We start from the raw sequence: 16,875 nt of genomic DNA on the forward strand, positions 1-16,875 counted from the left end.
TGCCAAGTCCTAGATTTGGAACTACCATACAACATACTCTTGGGAAGACCATGGATACAGGACATACAAGATATTACATCAGCATGTCATTAGTGCTTAAAATTTCCATACAATGGACAGGAAATCACAATATCAACCGACCTAAATCCAGTGCAGTGTGGTAATAAACTAAAATCAGCTCAAGAGATCATTGTTTCACATAACAGAGAGGAAGCATATTCAAACACACAATCCAAGGAACAATCATTTACATCAATTTTGTCAAACATGGAAGAACAAATGTAGCTAAAAGATCAAGGGAACAAAGAATATTCATTATCATGGAACAACAAACAAGAGCAACTTGAAATTGAAAGGGAAGAAGCAAATGTAGGTGTTGATGTAGTTCACACGTATGCAAAACAAACATTAGGAACTAGCCTACTTGAATCAGAATCACATACAACTGACATGGACTTAACCGAGAACGATCAGGATTTTCTTGTACGAGGTCATTCTTATGAGAGTATCATCCTAGACATGGAAATACATACTGAAAACTTTGACATCTCTATCATGACCCCTAATATCTTTGAAATTATTCAACCTGAAGATCCTTTATCCTTAAGCTATCCTGAACCTACGGACTGGGAAAATGAAGGACATGTTGATATTGATACCTTGCCTAATGACCATGCCATATCCTTATATCTTAATGAAATCAAACCTACAATAACTTTCACCAGGGATTCCACTAACATATCTTCAAGTCAAATAGGTGCCAAATCTCCTAGTCACAAAAATGAAAATAAAGAAAACAATATCAGGTATAATGTTGAAAACCATTTATTGGCATTATTAGATCAGGAAAAAGTAAAAAGAAAGGACACATCTAACGGTGAAAACCTCCTTGAGGCACCAGAAGATGGGAGATTTGACACTTTACCTGAGTACTATCAAGAAAGGTCATCAATTTTGATCGAACCAATAGAAGCAGTTAATATTGGGACAACAGAGCAACCAAAGATCCTACATCCAGCAAATTCTCTATCAGAAAAAGAAAGGAAAGAATATATGGAATTCTTTACATGACGACAAATCAATTTTTCCTGGTCATATACAAACATGCCAGGATTGGATCTAGAGCTTATTATGCATCACTTAAATGTCAATCCAGGAGCCAAACTAGTCAAACAAAAATTAAGAAAGATGCATCCACATATTGCTCTCTTGGTCAAAGCAGAACTAAAAAAATTACTAGATGTAGGATTCATCAGACCTATAGCATATCCTCAATGGGTATCAAACATTGTTCCTGTTTCAAAGCCAAACAAAAGTATCAGAGTATGCACAGACTTCAGAGAACTTAATAATGCATGTCCAAAGGATGACTTTCATTTGCCTAACATTGACATCATTGTAGATTTAACAGCTGGACACTCCATGTTTTCTCTAATGGATGGTTTCTTTGGATACAATCAGATTAAAATAGCACCTGAAGATCAAGAAAAGATAGCTTTCACATGTCCGTGGGGTACTTTCTGCTGGAATGTCATGCCTTTTGGACTAGAGAATGCAGGTGCCACATATCAGAGAGTTATGACAACGATATTCCATGACATGATGCATACATTCATGGAAGACTATGTGGATGACATCTTGGCAAAATCATACAATAGAGAAGAACATATTGAAATACTGGAAAATATCTTTGATTAGTTAGAATAGTATAAGCTACAACTAAATCCTAAGAAGTGTGCCTTTGGTGTCACTTCAAGAAAGCTATTGGGATACATTGTTTCAGCTAGAGGTATCAAAGTAGATCCAGCTAAGGTCAAAGCAATCATGGAAATGACATCTCCCAATAATATAAGTCAACTCAGATCACTACAGGGAAGATTGCAGTCAATCAAAAGATTTGTGGCTCAACTAGCAGATAAATGTCAACCATTTACCCATCTATTACATAAAAATGTTCATTTCAAATGGGACCATCAATGTGAGGATGCATTCAACAAGATCAAGGCATATCTCATGCAACCACTCGTTCTAATGTCACCAATTCTAGACAAGCCATTATTGCTCTATGTATCAACCACTGAAGTATCATTAGGAGTTTTTCTTGCACAACAAGATAATGAAGGAAAAGAGCGGGCCATCTACTACATCAGCAAAACATTAGTGGGATACGAGCTCAACTATTCCCCAACAGAAAAAGATGCTTGGCGGTAGTTTTTGCTTCTCAAAAATTAAGACACTATCTACTGTCTCACTCCATCAAGTTGATAGCTAAAATTGATCCATTGAAATATTTTCTCAGCAAGGCAACATTGACAGGACGACTAGCAAAATGGATCATGATCCTAAGTGAGTTTGATATTGAGTATGTAGATAGAAAAGCTATCAAGGGACAAGTCATCGCAGATCAACTAGCAGAGGCACCACTTCAAGATGATCATCTTCTACAGATTGAGTTTCCTAACGCTGATATCCTAACAGTCACAACAAAAGCATGGCAACTATACTTTGATGGTTCATATACGCAGCACAAATCAGGAGCCGGAATTCTATTTATCACACCACAAGGTCATACCATCTCGAAAGCATACAAATTAAGCTTTCCATGCACCAATAACACCGTAGAACATGAAGCTTTGGTTACAGGTATCAAAATGGCTGTGGAATGGAACATAACACAACTTCAGGTCTTTGGAGACTCTTAGCTCGTCATCAATCAAATCAATGATGACTATCAAACAAAAGATGACAAACTCATTCTTTACAAAAAGATGGTGGATGACTTCAAGAAATATTTTGTTGAAATCACTTTTGAACAAATTCCAAGAAATGATAACAAAGCAGCAGATGCCATGGCAATACTTGCTTCTTTATTACAAACACAGGAAAATCAAGAGTGTTATGAATTCCTGATTGAAGATTTGTTTTACCCTTCTCATAATTGTCCTAATTCCCAAACCATTTGTCAACTTATAGGACATTATTCCTCCCGCTATGGCCAAACTTAAACATACCTAAAAGATAAAATCTTACCTCCTGACTTATTGAAAAATCAAAAGAGAAACTTTATTCGCCAATCCTCCCATTATACTCTTGTCGCAAATACCCTATTTAAATGAGGTCTAGACGGTACTCTTTTAAGATGTCTCGAACAAGAAGAATATGAGAAGGCCTTAAAGGAAGTCCATAATGACATTTGTGGCACTCATTCAAGTGGTCTTACCCTTTTGAAAAAACTCATATGCTTGGGCTATTATTGGCCGACTATGGAATGAGATTCTTTTTAGACAGCTAGAACATGTAAACAATGTGAAATCCATGGGAACTTGATCCATGCACCAGCACAAGAACTTCATGCTTTGGAAACATCTTGGCCTTTTTGTCAATGGGGTCTTGATCTAGTAGGAAAGATAAATCCTTCTTCATCCAATGGTCACAAATTCATCCTTGTAGCTACAGAATATTTTACAAAATGGATCAAGGCAGTACCTCTCACAAATATCATAGGAAAACAAATTGTTGCATTCATCTTGAATTACATCATCTGTCGCTATGGAATACCAATGACCATTATCACTGATAATGGGCGACCATTCAAGAATCAAGATGTAAAAGAACTATGTGAGAAGTTTAAGATCCAGCATAGATTCTCCACACCCTATTATCCATAGGGGAATGGGCAGGCAGAAGCATCTAACAAAACTATTCTGAAAATCGTCAAAAAGATAGTGAACGATGCTGGGAAAGATTGACATATTCAACTAAACCCTGCTCTCTGGGCATACCACACCAGTATCCGCACACCAACAGGTGCCACACCTTTCTCTCTTGTATATAGATCAGAAGCCATATTGCCTATCAAAGTAGAGATTCCCTCTCTACGTGTATCACTAAAAGGTCTCATCCCAGATGAAGAACAAAGAGTGTCTAGACTACAAGAGTTAGAATTGATCCAGGAACAAAGACAAAATGCCTTTGACCATTTAAAGGTATATCAACAAAGAATGTGCTGAAGTTATAATCACAAGGTCAAACCATGAATATTTCAAGTTGGAGAATTAGTACTGAAGGAAAATCCACGAAATCAGTCAAATCGAGAAAATAAAGGAAAATTTGAACCAAACTAGTTAGGTCCATTTGTGGTCACAATAGTATTTGGGTCAGGAGCATATCAGCTATCAACACAAGATGAAGATCAACTCGAGGAGCCCATCAATAGCATGCATCTGAAGAAGTTTTATGTCTGAAAAATCCAAAAACAGTGAAAAAGTAGAAAAATCCAAAAACAGTGAAAAAGCAGAAAAATCCAAAAATAGTAAAAAAGTAGAAAAATCCAAAAACAGTGAAAAAACAAAAAATCCAAAAATAGTGAAAAAGCAAAAACAGTAAAAAAAAATAAAAAATGAGAAAAGGTGCAATAAAAACAGATGGTGAAAATCTGGCAAATAGGCTCTATTTGTTAGCTAGCTCTGCCATCTATTGGTTTGCGCTTTCTTCTGCTTGCTTTCTTTTCCATTGGTGTTATTCATATTCATTATAAAGCCTTTTGTACATATGCAGGCATCCCAGGTGATTTCTCATCATGGTTTGGATCATTGACTATATCATAATAAGGCTTGTTTCTAGGCTGGGGGCAAAATCCTAAACCTGGTTGGGGGCAAAAAGTGGCAATCATTTTGAGCTTAATCAAAGCAGGTAAAACAACAGTCAGACAATGCTTGTCAAGTGAAAAACTAACACATCCAACGTTGAACATAAGATCACATTGTCAACCATTAACTATCACATATCAATCTAAACATGACAAAACATATATCAATGGATGATATATCTTGACTCATGATTTTAACACTTTGGCAATAATGGTTCAACTATTTTATTTGGATTTTCGCTACCATGATTTCTGAGTAACTCCAGGATGTCTTTGACTAGAGGAACGAGGAAGGAACATGATATTTTTCTTGTCTACTATCTGTAAATTAATCATTAATATGTGCAAAGTTGTCTAAGGACATGATCATCAGAATATCATGGAAGACATTTCGGACTTGCATATAGAAATGGTTAATACTGCCTGTTTTACGCAAGCAACACTCTTGTCATCTTGGTTCAATTATACCTCGATGCTTGTGCTAACTTGCAATATCAAAACCCAGGAAAGTAGTGCTTGGGTCATCATGGTTCAATTATACCATTGATGTTTGAACTCACTTCCCACATTTTAAAGGCTCAATGGTGAAACAAAGTAATGACTCCATGACTAGTCTGAGCACTGCATTGCATTACATTTTAAGATAGATTTGCATTTCATTCTGCATGGGATTACAATGCTCATTTTTTCCAAGGCCAAAGCTAACATGGTGTTATCTCTCTTATTACATGATTGAGTACATTGGACAATAACAAAAATAATCAATTCATTCATCCTGCATGATAAGTTAGTTCATCTCATGTAACCATTGCATACCAAGGTATCATTTCATATAAAGCATCAAATCATTCATTCATTTAGTAGGATCATTGCATGACATTCATCAAATCTCAAATCATATAAAATAGCACCATTGCATTGCATTGCATCCATCTCATATTAACATGCATGAGAAAATTAAAAAAAAATATCATAAACATAGAAAGCATTGCAATCGCACAAACATCACATAGAAATTATAAGCATCACCATACATATTTGCATTTGCATACATCATGTAAATACTACATCATCATATATCCATCATCTAGAATTCATAAGCATATAGAAATTAAAACATACATCACGCATACATCAGGAAAGTAACTGCACATCATAATCATATACCAAATAGAATACATCCATAATCTCATAGGTCATGTAGAACGAATAGGATTGACTGCATATCATATCATCAAAACAAGATCAATGTCCAAGGTAGAATGATATCATAAAATATATGAGATACATCATAAATATACATCGCAAGAATCATCAATATCTCATCACAAAAAGGTGTGTACATAAATATATCAATGTCCCATATCAGTGTGACCACTCGGACGTGGAGCGGAACTCTGTCCTGATGCAGCAGGTAGAGTAGCACCAGCTAGTAGCCCTATACCTGAGTCCCCACCTAGTGGAGCTCTCTGAAGTGGCCCTGTCACTCCTCGACTCTTAGTCTGGTTCTGTCCCGATCTCCTGCTCAGCTCTTAAAATCATGGAGCCCTCTGCTCAGGAGGAACAATAGTAAAGTATAATGTCCTGTAATACTCAGCCTCTTGGATCCCCTGGCGCATCATCTTCAGGGCACTCTTCCCTAAAGTAGACCCTCCTGAAAACTGTACCTATGTCTCAGCCTGCCGACACCTATCCATAGCTGTGTCTCTCTCGATTAGGAGAGAAGCCATCTAAGTCTCTAGTTGGGCCATCTGAGAGTCCCTCTCTGCTAGTCGACTCTCTAGTTGCTGAACCTGAGCCTATAAGTCCGTAATCTGAGCTTGCTATTGATGCAATGACATCCTAATGAGGATCCGTTGAGGTGCCTCTGCATGTGGCTGCTCAGCCCATGATACTATCATAGGTACCCACTCAACCAGGGGAATCTCTTGCTCTGGAACCTGATGCTCCTAATCCCCTGGACTTGATCTCTTGCATCTGACCACCCGGGCCATCCAATCTGTATATACATCCCTAGCAGATCTGGAACTGCTAGCTCTTGGTGTGCCTGTTGTTGCCACTGCCACTACTCGACCATCTCCCTCATCATCATCTCCCCCACCATCATCTCCTCCATCATCATCCTCAGCACCCTGATCTCCTACATCTCTTCCATATCCATCTCCATATCCGCTATCATCTCTATCTCTACCATCCCTCCGTCGTCTAGGAGCTCTGCATCGTGGCCTCTCATCATCCTCATCTAACAATGACTCTGGCTCATCCGGACGTGTCAGCCTCAGAAACCTATGTACAATACAGTGCATGGCATACTCATGTGTCATCCCGTTATCCATCACACCTGGAAGATAATCCCAATCCATAGGCCCCAATGATCGATACTCTGCGCAGGCATGGTCATATGAAATAGAAGGCCCCCAAGTAGCCACATCCAATCTCTGATGAGCATAATGAGCTGTACCCTATGGTATCCCCTGTATCCTACCATACTGTCTCAACACCCTCATACAAGGGAATCTTTCGATGACATAAAGTGTCGAGCCAATTAGATATCGCGTCATGAATACATATGGCATCTCCACTGCATCCTCATGCCAAATCTCATAGTCCCTATATGGCCTCCATATCACAGTATCTAGGTCATCCAAGGTCTGTCTCCAATACTCTAATTTGCCTAGCTTTTGCTGGACAATGACACCAGGATACCCGTTAGCATAAGGTCTACCTACAGGTCTCTCTCTGTCCGCCAATGGTCGTGTGATAGGTAAATGCTCCCAGGTCCATATCTAAAGCACAATCACCCCTGCTAATAATGCAACTGATCCTTGGTACACAACTCAGTGCAAGTCATGATACAAGTGCGCTAACATACATGATCCCCATAAAAATTGGGTCCCCTTTATCACCATTTGCTCAAGCAAATGACCCCATCCAACAAATAATCCCTTTGACCTATGATCAGGACAAAGGAAGTCTCCAATAAATCCAGCAAGCACAGTCGATAATGTGGCATACACTAGCTATAACATCTCCTGCCACGCAATATCATACCCACTGATCTCGTCATCCTCAAACACGCGACAAAGTACCTCTGTCCCACCCCGCTCGCTGAGATCATAATATACTAAATCGCCCATCACAGGGATCCACAAAATTCGGTAGACATCCTCGGGTGTCACTGTCATCTCTCTAGTCGGCAAGTGAAACGTGTTATGTTCACTATGCCAGCACTCTGCTAAAGCTGTCAGTAATCCCCGGTTTATCAGAGGCTGGGGCATGTCAAGAAGGGAAGATAGACCACATCTGCTAATGTGATCTCGCTCCGCCTGGCTAAGGTGGGGTATCAACATCCATGTCTTCGGGAAGCACTCCCCAGACTGAAGAATATTAAAGTGCTCCTGCAATGAAATCACCTCATCATATCAGTTTCTTGATTTATCTATCTATATATCAAATCTATCTATCGGTCTATTTTGCTCAATTGAGATGTTTATTAAATCTCATTAGGCCCCTATCAATGACACTCATCTATCATGAGGTCATTATCAATCTTATCTCATCTCGTGCATGCATTGAGATAATCAGAACTGATCATCAAATTTATCAATCAGGAGTGTCTAATTTTATCAATTAGATAGATAATCAAATCTTATCCTATCAAAAATTGAAAAATCAAATCCAATTGGCAGCAAATTCGATGAATCGACAAATCAAATCATTTTCTCAAAATCGTCAAAATGATCAAAAATCATCAAAAATGTCCAAAAATCAAGTCAAAAATCTAAAAATCGAAAAAATCAAAATCATCAAAATCGAAAATCAAATCAACTCAAAAAAAAATCAAAAAAATCATCAAAACCGAAAAAATCGAAAAATCAAAAAAATCGAAAAAAAAAAATCGTCAAAAAGCCAAATGGAAAAATCGAAAAAATCATTTAAAGCGTCAAAAAAAAATCGAAAAACTGAAAAAAATCAAAACAACCAAAAAAATCGAAAAAAAAAAAAGGGTTTTTCCCCCTCCCCCCGGTTGGCGCCTAAGGCGCCGCTTGCAGTGCTAGCGGCAGCTGTGGTGGCACCAAAGGTGCCTCCCACAGCGTCGACGGCGCTAGCGGTGGCACCCGCGGCGCCGGCGGCACTAGCGGTGCCTCCCACTGCGTCGGCAGTGGCGTCCACAACACCGCGGAGCCGGTGGCGGCCGCCAACGAGCCTCCACTCCTCCTCCACCGCCCCGCCATTTCCCTCTTTTGCCCAAAATTTTAAAATTTCAAAAAATTCAAAAATACATGTATAAATAATTTTTTTGAGATGCGAATGAGATTTTTTAAAAAAATTTGAAAAACCCATTTGGCGAAAAAGCTAAAAAGTGATTTTTTTATGCAAACCACTAATTTAAAAAAAAAAAATCAACAAAGCTGGGTTTTCTCAAAGTACGTACCGGTGGACCGTATGCCGGAGGACGCTCATATCGTCGAACTCCCTCAAACCTATGCTGGTGGTACGGGATCGCCATTTCCTTCCTCCAGAGCAATTTTTCTCCAACAACTGCAGTGCACAAATGAGGAGTGGAAAAAGGAATTCACCTTTTTAAACTCATAATGGGGCATTTAAGTGGGATTTTTATTCCACTTATTGTTAATCATCTAATCAACTAATCAGTCTGGTAGGGCAGCATTTTCAAATTTCTTATCAGGAAATGAATCGGATTGACTCTACAAATCTCTAAACATCGGAAAATCATTAAAAATCTAAAAATTTCAAAAATTTCAAAAAAAAATAAAAAAATCGTGAAAAATTCAAAACATTCGAAAATTATCCGATTCATCTCCCGAGGGGGCATCCTCACATCAATTTTTATCAATTAGAGTCTGGGACATCATATCAAGAATTATCATCTCCAAAATCGAAACCGCATCATATCGAGATTTATCATCTCCAAGATCGAAACTGCATCATATCAAGATTTATCATCTCCAAGATCGAAACCGCATCATATCAAGATTTATCATCTCCAAGATCGAAACCGCACCATATCAAGATTTATCATCTCCAAGATCAAAACCGCATCATATCAAGATTTATCATCTCCAAATCAAATCAGAATCACATTGAAACCAAATCTACATCAAATCAAGATCAAATCTACATTCTATGGAATCAACAACATCATCAATCAATTTTTCTTTGAACCAATGCATCGTCACACATCACTTCAAAGAGGGGCAAAATGTATACACCTAAAAATGGTCTGAAGATAGTTAATTAAATACGCAGTTATTTGATTAATTCCCCTTCCCAATTAATTGAATTCACAAGCAATTTAATTAATTTCTCTATTCATCTACTAGTAAATAAATCTAAATGATTTATTCATATAGTTCATCTCACATCCCCCTTTGATTAATTAATTCTAAATTAATTAATGTCTCCCAATATTAATCAATTCTTCTAATCCCTAATTAAGATTAACAAACTCAAGTTGAAATTCAAATAAGCACATGGCTCCTAACTTTAACCACCTAACCTAACCATTCCCTAACTTAACCCATTCAATCTAATCTTGGGTCTAACTAACCCTATCCTATCTTGCACATCCTAACCTTCTTATCCTAACCTCCCATGGTGTGGATATTCTCTTCTTGAGACACATGGCACTTTTGCCACATGTCTCCTCCCTTGGACACTTGCCCTATCATGAGCAAGGCTCCTTGACACTTGTCACCACATAGATGACAAGTGTCTCTTTCTCCATCCTCTTCTCCAACTTCCTCAATCTTGGCCCTTGATATCTTCAGATCAAGTCTGGACCGTCGATTCCTGCCACCTCAGCTTTGGCCTTGAAAATCCTATAAATACCCCTCATTTTGGAGAAATAAGGATCCCATCTCATATCAATTTAGGCATAATTACTATAGGCAATTTGCATTTCAATTATCTAGTAATTAGCTTTTGGATTTATCATAGCATGTTAATCTAGTTTCTTAAATCATGCATTTCATATCATCTCCATAATCAATCATGATCAATTAGCTACTCAACTCTTGAGTTGTCACTTTGGAGGTCATTGCTCCACTGAGAGCCCATCAATCCAACACCTTCAAGGTCCTCAAGAATAGAGGAAAATGGGACATTTCAATGAAGGCTAATGGTTTGCATCTTTGATTTAGTTTTCAATTAAGCTTTTCAATTACATCTTATTGTCTCATTATATGTGTATGCCTCTTATACTAACCACATTTTTAGCATCACAATGGCTATTGAGTTACCTTTGAATTTCTAATTAATGGCACTCTTGTGAAAAACTTTCTCTACAAGTATATTGTAATTTGTTATTGATTGCTAAATAATATATTGAGTTTCTTTTGGAGCGTGGCATTTTTTTCCCAAAAGGTTTTTCCCCATGTAAATCATTGTGTTGTGGTATGCATGTTATTTATGATTATTTCAGTTAATTTTTTGTAATTGTTTTAACAATATGTAAATTTTTTTGCATTACCCTCATCTCAAGGTTAGTGTAGGAAGTTGTTCTGCTACTTAAATTTCTTACATCTTCTTCAGCCAAAATTCATTTCCCTTCTCTTCTAATAAATCATTGTGGTGATGAAGATAATGGGGTTTCAGGAGGATGAGAGGGCAATGACTAGCTTTGGTCAATTTAAAATTCTTCAGGAGGCTCAAGTATTTTTGTGTTAGCTCCTGAAGGTGAAGAGGAATGGGGTTATTTTTGTGCCTCAGAATCATTTGAGGAACTATCATTAATAGCAATAATTTTAGGTGAGAATTTTTAGAGGCTTTTCATGGCTTGGCTCATCTTGTGGCTCATTAACAATTTTAGGTTGAGTGGGTTGAGTTGACACAGGCATTTGAGTCTCAGTAGGTTGTGAGATGTTAGGTTTTTGTTCATGAACTTGTTGGGCAGACTCACTAGGTTTTTGAAAAAATGGGTCATCAAGAGCTTGATGGGTGGTGACAATAGAGTCATATTTTGACAAAGAGACAAGTTAGAATTCTGATCAGGAGCCATCAAGAGCATATATATCAACTCAATCAATGATAAACCAATGATTTGATCAGGAGTTACTCGGGGCTCATTTTTCATGGAATAGATAGTCCATTAATAATATGAGATAATCTTCTTTGAAGATGAGATTCCTTCTTTAGGAACAATTAGGAGCAATCTAGAACTTTAATGTTGAAACCTACAAAAGACTTATTTATGAATAATTGAGAGCCATCAGGAGTCATCAGGAGCGAACTATAGTTGATCTGAGTAAAATTACCATTGTCGGTTTTCAACTTTAACCTTAAGGTATGAACCACCTTTTTTGGTTTTCAATCATCCCTGATTTTTTTTGGAAGGTAAACTATCATTTCTGGTTTTCAATTCACCTTATTTATTTTATCTTCTTCCTAGATTTATTTAGAACTTAATTTCAAGATAGAAGTGATATCTTCCATGATGAAATGTTCAATTTTAGATTACAATTTTGAGAGAAATTCCTCCTTGGATGTTGGTTTGTGATATAATTTCAAACGATGACCATTTACCAACATAGATCTTCTTTCTCTATCTATAGGTATCAACTGAACTACTCGATCGTCAAAAAATTGATCAATTTCTTACGGTCCTAACCATTTTGTATGAAACTTGCTTTCTAACTCTTGGAATTTGGAGTCAAATAATAATGCCCAATCTCCCTTCTTGAATTGTCTACAAACAATGATTTTATCATGTGATTTCTTTCTTTGCTTTTGAATTATTTTTGTGATCTGCAAAGCTTCCATACTCATTTCACCTAACCTATTTAACTATAAAATTTTGATCTTTTTTGCTTTAGATAAATCAATGCCAACTTCTAATGATGTTTTTAATGTTTGCAACTCAAATTCAATAGGCATAACAGGAGTTTTACCATATACCAATTCATATAGAGAGAACCCTATAGTAGTTTTACATGTTATATTGTAGGCCCAAATTGTTTCATCTAATCTTTCTGACCAATATGATTTTCTCAATGAGACAATCTTTATTAAAATATTCTCCAACTCTCTATTAGTGACTTCTACCTATACATTTGCTTGAGGATGATATGGTGCAGATTTTCTGTGAGTCATCCTGAACTTTTGTATGAATGCTTCCATCATTTCAAACATAAATTGTGGTCCGTGATTAGAAACTATCTCCCTAGGTGCTCCAAATTACTAAAGGATGTGTTTGTATAGAAAATCAGCTACTTTGTCCTCTCTTGTTGTTGGCAATGCTTTCACTTCTACCCATTTAGTTGCATAGTCTATGCAAACAAAAATGTAGTGATTTCCTTTTGACGGTGGGTCCATAGGCTCCACAAAATCACGTCCCCATTTTTCAAATGGGTCAAGAGCTATATGGGGTTGTAGAATCTCATCTCTATTGTTGGTGTAGGTCTTCCCATGCACTGGCATTCATCACAATGTTTCACATAGAATGAAACATCTTTGGTCATGGTAGGCCAAAAGTAGACTGCTCCCAAGATTTTGTGAACTATCTTGACCATAGAACAATGTCCTCCCTCTAGTTCATTATGGAATGAATTTATAATGTCATAAACATCTATTTACTATACACACCTACAAAGAATATAATCAAGAACATTTTAAATAAGAGACCATCAATCCACTCAAATCTAGAACTTGCATGAATAAGTTGTTTCTTTTGCTAAAATGATTTGGACACTTCCTTGTAACAAGATAATTGACAATATCAGAAAACCATGGGGATTGGATAAATATTGCAAATAAATGTTCATCTAGAAATGCATCATCCATTGGTTCATTATGACCTTGAAAAACCATTCTAGTGATAAAAGTAACAACAACATTATCTTTACCTGGTTTATCCATAATGGTAATATCAAATTCTTGCAAAAGAAACAACCATATTATTATTTGGCCTCCTAAATAAATTTGTTCATTAAATACCGAACAATTGCATGATTAGTATGGACAAACACATTATAACTAGTAATATAATGTCTAAACTTATTGATTGCATATACCACGGCTAAAAAATCTTTTTCAATTGTTGTATAATTTATTTCTGTTGGATTCAAATTTTTGTTGACATAATAAATTGCATGCATTGGTCCATTCTTATCTTTCTATCTTAAGACTTCTCTAATGGCTAAGTTAGATGCATCTGCATGTATGTGAAATGGTTCTCCCCAAATAGGTCCTTTGATGATGGGAGAAGTAGTTAAGGTATACTTAATTGCTTCAAAGGATTTCTGGTAATGAGATGTCCATAAAAACTTTGTATCATTTTTTAGCAATGTAAATAATGATTCAAAATTTTTACTAAACCTCTCAATGATCTTTTGTAATATCCCGCATGTCCAAGAAAGCTTCTAACATCAATTTGAGTCTTTGGAACTTCAATTTGTTGGATAAAATCCACCTTCTTTGGATCAACCTTGATTCCTTCCTTAGAAATATGATGTCCCAAAATAATTCCTTTTGTCATAATAAGAGAACACTTTTCATGAATCAATTATTAATCTATGATTGTTACATCTCTACAACAATTTATTTAAACTTTCTAGTGCTTCGTCATATGTCTTTTCATGGACTATGAAACCATCCATATATACCTCAACACATGAAGTGGTTAAATCCACAGAAATAGATAAAACAACTCTTTGGAAAGTGGTTGGTGCATTACAGAGTCCAAATGGTTATACCCTATATGCATAAGTTCCCCAAGGACGTGTAAATGGTGTCTTGTTCTAGTCCTCAGGAGCCACTTTTATTTGGTTGTAACCACTAAAGCCATCCAAGAAAGAGAAATAATTACTCCTAGCTAGGTTATAAAGAACTTGATCAATAAATGATAAGGGAAATTAATCCTTTTTAGTGGCTTTATTAAAATCTCTATAATGAAAACAAACACACCACTTACCATTTTTCTTAGGCACAATAACCAGTGGTGAAACCCATTGACTATTTGAAATTGAGTAAATGAACCCTACTTGCAGTAATTTTTCTATTTCTTGTTTAATAAAATCTCTTTGAGATGGATTAATTCTCCTTTGTTCTCACTTTACAGGTTTAACATCTTCAATGTAAATATGACGTGTACAAATAGAAGGGTGTATTCCTCTCATATCCTTATACTCCCAAGTGAATACTTTTGTATTTTTTTCTAAAGTGATTTTTAATTTCTCCTCTTGTGTCGGAAGCAAAGATGAATTGATGAAGAGAGGTTTGTCTAATGATATTGTAATTTCCTTTGTATCACCTTTCCCTTTAGATGGATATCCTATAAGTTTATAAAGAGGACAAGGATGTAACTTATCATGATGTAGAACTTCCTTGTGACTTTCCCTTTTAATTTCTTCATGATAAGGACATTCTTCATTTTCTTGCTTGAGCAATCTATTGGCATAAATTTTCTCTCCCTATTCTACATACCCTTCTTATTCTTCAATATGTTCTGATAAGGTAATCGTGACTAACTCAACCACTCCATCCCCTTCTGAATCCATCTCCTCATCAACCCAATATTGAGTTTCACAATGAAATGTTAGTTTAGCTAGAGGGTAAAGTGTCAACTCTTTTTTGTCTTTGACCATTAAAAATAGTCATACTACCATATTTGCAATCTATCAATGTTGTTGTAGTCACTAGCCAAGGTCTTCCTAGTATGATTGGATATCTTGATACCTTCTTCCTAGCTTTGAGTACCAATAAGTCTACTGGATAATCCCATGTACCGATTGCGACTATTACATCTTAGAAAACACCTTCAGTTTTGGCAATAGATTGGTCTGCTAACTGAAGCACAATTGTTGTGGGTTGAATTCCTAGTATTCTCAGAATTTTTATAGTATCAAATATAATAACATTTATAGCTGCCATTAAATAAATAAACACATTAGGTATCTCAAATACTCCTATGCTCAAAGTAATTATAAGACTATCAGGGTCACTATATTCCTAAGGTAGCAATCTCCCTGACAATATATCGGTGAGCTTAGTTCCTACTTGGATTGTGTAAGGAAACTTCCTTTTTCTTCCAGGTGCTTTTATATAGAGTGACTTAATAAATTGATTAAGTTTCGGTATATCCTTAATAGCTTGTAACAAAGGGATCTCAATATATGTTTTTATAATTCTCAGAGAAGTGGAGAATCTGCTATGTCAATATGATCAGGTTGTGATGCATAAGGAGCTACTTGTGTAGTTTTAAAAATATTCTGGATAAGTTGCTTCACCAGTTAGTTCCTTTGCTTTATTAGAACTCTGATATTTTCCCTATACTTCCTCATTCTTCTCCTCCTCCTTTTCTACAACATCAAATTTTGAAGGAACGTTATGATTCCTTAATTGGATATCATTGACTTCTATAACATTCAGACCAGGACGATTGGAATCAGCGTTAAAGTTTTGCTAAGGATGATTGTTTTTAGGGTTTGGGATTGGCTGAGCTGGTATCTGAGGTTGATTAACTTGCTCATTAGAAGTATTTGGTCCAGTAATAAGAGGTGGGGGTTATCCCCAAGGCCATTTTGGACCTTTATTCTGCCAAGGTTGAAATTGGGATTGATTTTGTTGCCACTATGGTTGATTTGTTTACCACTATGGTTGCTTCCATTGAGGAATAACCCACTCTATGGGTCCCCAATATGTAGGAGGTGGTTACATTGCATAAGGAAGAATCCATTGATTAATATTTTGACACTGATTTGAATTCCAATTATTTCTAAGATCATATTGTCCTAAATAGGCATTAAATCCTTAATTATGTGATCCGTGTCCAACATAGTTAAGCTCTTCTTCTACCATAAGAGGTTTCTTTAAATGATTCTTAATATCTGGTAAGAGATTACAAGAGCTTGTTGTGTGGTTATTTTCACAAATATCACAAAGATCAACTTGATTCAATGTACATTCCCTCAAAAGATGTTTTCCTCTACATTTTGAACAATAAATGGCTAAGGGTTCTGTGTTTTTTTGTGTCTACCTGAGTATTAAGATGAAGGAGTATATTAGTTTTTAGGCTAGCTATTTCCTCCATTACTTGGGATACATGAGGTCTTAAAGCTTTGTTTCTTCTAGAATCCCTAGTCCTGACTCAGGTCCTAGAGTAATTTTTACATATACCAATAATTTCTTCCAAATGAATTTTATTAATATCTCCTTTTCCCATCAAATTCAAAGCTTCACTAGACTCATCATCAACTCCCTTAAGAAAA

This window comes from Cryptomeria japonica, chromosome 10, assembly GCF_030272615.1.
Source record: "Cryptomeria japonica chromosome 10, Sugi_1.0, whole genome shotgun sequence".
NCBI lineage: Eukaryota > Viridiplantae > Streptophyta > Pinopsida > Cupressales > Cupressaceae > Cryptomeria > Cryptomeria japonica.